Source organism: Rousettus aegyptiacus, unplaced genomic scaffold (assembly GCF_014176215.1).
Source record: "Rousettus aegyptiacus isolate mRouAeg1 unplaced genomic scaffold, mRouAeg1.p scaffold_m13_p_15, whole genome shotgun sequence".
Taxonomy (NCBI): Eukaryota; Metazoa; Chordata; class Mammalia; order Chiroptera; family Pteropodidae; genus Rousettus; species Rousettus aegyptiacus.
In genome coordinates this window covers 55,366,863-55,372,339 of record NW_023416290.1, presented here as the reverse complement: position 1 = coordinate 55,372,339, position 5,477 = coordinate 55,366,863, and the positions used below count along the sequence as shown (strand labels likewise).

The 5,477-nt window shown below is 43.9% G+C and overlaps 1 pseudogene; it reads right to left on the bottom strand.

Annotated features, from left to right (window-relative positions):
- Positions 1–755: 755 nt before the first annotated feature.
- On the bottom strand, positions 756–874 carry LOC118612125 (annotated as a pseudogene).
- Positions 875–5,477: the final 4,603 nt, after the last annotated feature.

The following is a 5,477-nucleotide window of genomic DNA, read 5'->3' as shown; positions in this document are numbered from 1 at the left end:
CCGTCTTCAGAGCATACTAACTGTTTTATTTGGGCAAATTTCTTCACCTCCAATATTTTAGTTTTCTCATCTGTAAACTAGCAATAGTAATCATATGTACCTTCTTGAAGATTTAATGAGTTAATTGGTATAAAATACCTAGGATAAACCATGAAAAATGCTGGTTATTTTTTCTTTTGGTAAAATAAAGGAAAGATGGGCTCAGACTTATTCTGCCTGGACCAATAGTCTCTTTGAACGAAGCGCTTTAAATCAGCCTCAGTGTTATAAACACGTACCTACATGCAAGCATATGCATGGTCAAGTGCGTACGCAACCCCCCACCCCCACACCCCCACCCTTACACACACCCTCTAGCTTCTGGGCTTTAGAACAGTCATCACTTTTGAAGATGTCACGTCCAAGCTAGCCTTGGTCTTGCTGCACTGTATGGCCATCTGTTATGAAACTGCCTCTTGCTGTGGGAAATCAGGAAGTGGCAATGTTGAAATGCCTACACGAGAAAGAATGCGAAGTAGAGGTGAGAGACAGAAGTCCACAGGTATAATCAGAGCACAGCCCTTTTATCATGTTAAGAGACATTTCTATTACCATTTTATAAACAGGCGAAGAGACTGAATTAGATTATTGGGGATGTTCATTTATCTCCTAGTACTAGAGCTTGACCATGGTTATCTGTGTGTGTGTGTGTGTGTGTGTGTGTGTGTGTGTGTGTGTGAGAGAGAGAGATACATTTTCTTTCTCCCCTCTCCCTCCACCTACAGCACCTGGTCTTCCTAGGTGGTCTCCCATCCTAGTACTAACCAGGCCTGACTCTGCTTAGCTTCCAAGATCAGACGGGGTCGGGCGTGTTCAGGGTGGCCTGGCCGAAGACATTTTCCTTGAATTTATTTTCAAATATCCTCATGATTTTGTTCAAGATAACTGACGTTGGAGGTATAGGACAATTCTCAGTAAAACATCAACAAAGCCAGCCTCAAATCATGCAAATTGCTTTATTTGTGGGGATGAAACAAAATTGCTTGGCAAAGCAGGGAGTCAGAGAGAGAGAGAACAGGTCCAGAGGGAGACCGGAGGGATGATCAGTACGTGTCCCTTGTTATTCCTGCATTTGTCAGAACGGAGTAAACCTCTTCCTATTTTATATTCTTAGCCCTGTACACAAGGCAATCAATGGCTTTATAAATAAGTCTGTCTTAGTTACGAGGATGAGACTGCTCAGGAAATGGAACAGAAAATCACTTTCCAGTCCAGCTTCAAAAATCGATTTTTTTTTCCGAATTATTTTTCTTATAAAGCTTTCGTCTTTTGGAATTTCCTTTCATTTCCCATAAACCACCCCCCCCCTCTTTGTTTCACTTTATCTTTTGACGCTTGTGATCTGTATTGCAAAATCATACCCTTAACTATATATCGTCAGTTTTCTCATCTAAACAGTAAGATTCCTGCAGGCAAGACGTTTCTTGTACATCTCTCTTCTCTATGGAATGTAGCACAGGGTCAGCAAAATAATAGGCATACGGGGAAATAATAAGCTTCTCCTTGTACACTTTGTAAAACACTATCATGCAGTGATAATATCCTGAATGTCTGTCATGTATCAGGGAGTGAGCGAAATGCTTTATGTCATTCGATCTGCGCCCAGAGATTGCCCCATGGGTCAAGTTGTGACGTCTTAACCTTTCTCTCCCCACACCCCTGTCCCTGGGCTATGGTCGATTGGTTTAGGAAAAGAGACAAACCAAAGCTGAGCCAATCGGATGCCTCCCGATTAGGAGTGTGAAACCAGAGTGGAAGCCACATTTTTGTCTCCCAGGCTTCTCAGGTGACAGACAGTCCCTCTCCGGCCAGTACAAGAGCTTGCCTCGGGTTCTGTGAGCTACCCCAGTTATCCAGTATCTCCAACTCCAGGTTCTGGGAGGTGCCCGATGTAAGCTGTTGAGTGGTTTCCCCCACTCCTCTGGCAGGAGGGGGTCCGATAGAGCCTGGGACCCAGTGTCTTCACCGCGGCACACCTGGCACCTCCGTTTTGGTCGCACGGCAGTTCCAAGAAACAGACCTCCCACTCTTCTTCTCTTTACAGCGTAAGATCCAGAGCCCAGAGACCCTGCCAAGCTCAATGTCAGCGTCACAAGCAGTAGGTGGTCCAACTGGTCTTTGACCAACTTCTGTCTTTCCACAGACTCAGGCTCGGACAGGAGGTATGGGCTCTCCACTGCGCACCAGACCCTTTCAAATGACTTCATTCAAAATTAATTTCTACAAAAACTATCTGTTCTGTGCGGATCAATACCAAACCCTTCCCCTTCCTAGGGAGCCTGAACCTTTGTTCTCCCACACCATACCGACGTGCTATCTGTTATTCCTCAGATTCCATCTCAAAGCCCAAATTGGTTCTTAATATTCAGCGTGTGCGGAGGTCGGGTAATGCATTCACAAATTGTGTCAGCAGGCGTAATTAAATCATCCTGAATTGCGCTGCAAATATTTCATGTGTGTAATCTTTAGGTTTCTGGAACATTGTAGAATTTGAATCCATATGCATTTTTTTTTTTTTTGAGAATTACTATGTGAATACTGTTCTAAATTTTGAAGAGACAAATATGAATAAAGCCTGGGCCCGTCACTGAGAGGCTCACAGCCCAGTGAGGGAAGTCAGGGGGAAGGCAGAAGAACAGAAATGACCGAAGGTGTTACCGCTTAGTCCGTGAATCAAACGCGTGCACGCAAAAGGATGCGTTTAAAAGTTTTAAAGGCACAAAGTAGGGTTGCCCATTGGAAGAGTGTTTGAACGAACATGAGTAGATATGGGGATAAACAGGAATAAATTAAATACAGTAATAAAGTCAATGAAAAGCAAGCTTTTTCACTGAAACATTATAGTTTTTATGTTGATCTTGTGAAAGCATTTCATTTTATTCATTTTAAGTATACAGTACACTGGTTACACATTTATATAGTTTATGAAACAGTCCCCTGATTATCACCCTCCTGGCTCTCCGCCTGGCCATCGCATTACTGCCGGCCGCATTCCCTGCATTCCGTTCTTCCAGCTCCCCAGCCTCCCCAACTCCTCTTCCCTGTGGCCGCCACCAGACTGTTCCCTAGATTTGTGGGTCTGTTTTTGATTAGTTTGTTCTTTTTATTCCTTAGATTCCACATGTAAGTGAAATCATACGGTAAATGTCTTTTTCTGTATACTTTATTTCACTCAGCATGATAACCTCTAGGTTCATCCATGTTGTTGCAAATAGTTGAATTTCATTGTTTTTGGTTGAGTAATATTCCATTGTATATATGAACCATAACTTCTTTATCCAATTGTCTGTCGATGGGCATTTAGGCTGCTTCCATATCTTGGCTATTGTCAATAGCGCTGCTGTGAACATGGGGGTGGGGGGTAGATCTTTATGAATTAGTGTTTGGGTTTTCTTTGGATATTTATCCCAGAAATGCAATTGCTGGGTCGAAAGGTAGATCCATTTCAAAACATTACAGTTTAACAGGAGAATGTCATTTACTTCTCCAATTGCAAAAAGCATGTAAATTTCAGAGATGCATCTGAGGCAGTTGACATCAGTGCTGACTGGACACACGTCACGCAGTAGGGCAGCAGCAGCAAGAGCAGAAATGGATGTGGACCTGGAACAGACCGTGCCCCGTGACCGCTGGCTGAGGGTAGAGGTCTGTGCACTTGGGAGGAGGAACCAGCAGGCGATTCATTCCATGCTCGCGTGGCCGTGACTCCTGTACATGGTTGCAATTTTTTCTGCATATTCAGTATATTTAAGCTCAAGATTACACTGAGATCTCTTTGTATAAACCCTATGCAGAGATCTGGTCTTAGTTGTTTTTTTCACAACCCTGAGCTTGAAGAACTAACTCCTTTTTTGTTAATCGACTTTAGGATCAGCTCCATGTAGCACGGTCTCCTGGGACCCTGTTCAGATATGTCACTTGGGTGAGTTAGATGAGCAGACTCAGCAGGAGTCCGCGAGGAATGAATGTCTGTTGCGTGTTTACTCTGCATTATCTCATGTATTCCTCAGAATATTGCAACTTAAATATTGTTTCTCTCATTTGTACATGGGAATTCGAGGCTCACAGAGGTTGATTCATCTGCCCAACACCACAGATCTCGTTATTGATGGTCTCAGGATGTGGAAACAAGCTTATCTGCTTCCAAAACTCATGGTCTTTCTACTAAACCTTGCAGGAAAGGTAGCAGTGCGCATCGTACACAGTTTCTGTTAGCTCAACATTGCTATTTCTTTGCCACCTTCAGCACACCCTGGACTACAGCTATGGGTGTTTTTTTATGGATTTCTCTGAGTCCCTGCTTCTCAGACGCACCCTCCTCATTCTCATGGCTGTGGCTTTGTTTGACAGCGATAATCTATCTCATAATAATAGGTTATCTTTTCTTAAATCTCCTCATCTTTTCTTTTTCTGCACCCAACTGAATCTTCAAAATGCAGTCATAGACCCAGTTTTTTTTATTTTACTACTCTTGGTGAAGTGAGAAAAGGCAAAGGGGACCTACGGGAATCTTCTGGATTATCAGCCCAGCCAGCCACGCAGTAAGACATCAGAGTCTGAGAACAGAAGTTCTTAGATGTGGCCTGTGCATTGGGCAGAAGCTTCTTGTATCCTCTCCCGGGAGAGCGAATGCAGGAGATAACGCGTAAAGAGACAAGGATCCCAGTGGGTACCGTCACCTGAGCTGGTTTACTACTTTGCACTTGTAATGCCCTCTGCCTGTGATGCTTTTTTCCCTAATTAATTCCATTGTTTCATCCTCACTACCTTACATTCGAGACCCCTTTCGACATGAGGCGACAACCCTCCCCAGAGTGTCAGTCACCATGCCCCTTGCCCTGCTCTGTTTTCTTGCTCTACATTCATTCCTTATTTGTCATTTATATCTTTACTTTTCACGTCCTCTGAGAAGACTTACCTAATCCCAGAGCAGTCTAGATGCCTCTCCTATAGGCTTTCAGAATTATTGCGATCATAATGATTTCTGGGAGTAGATATCACTCCCTCAATTTCACAGATGGGAAAACTAAGGCAAGAGCTATAAAGAGACTGGTCAGAAGTCATGTGCTGGCAAATGCCCGGGACTTCATTAGAATAGCCATTTGGCTCACCAATGTACTGATTAATTCTTCTGCCCTTTCAACAAATACTAATCGAAGGGCCTCCATGCTCTGGGTTGCGTAGATGAATGATCGATCGGAGGCTGCCTCACACAGCTCATGCTCGTAGTCTAATGAAAGAGGAATGAGAGGAAACCATTTTAAAACATGGTGATCGTGGAGATAGAATGGGGGTGCTCAACCTGTCCAGGAAAAAATTTTCAGATATGACATCTGTAACGAAGCCTTCAAAATGAGTGAGAGGGAATGGACCAGTGAGTGAGGAAAGAGGCAGGGGAGGAAGCGTCAAGCACACAGTCCCCCTCGAGCCTCCTGGGC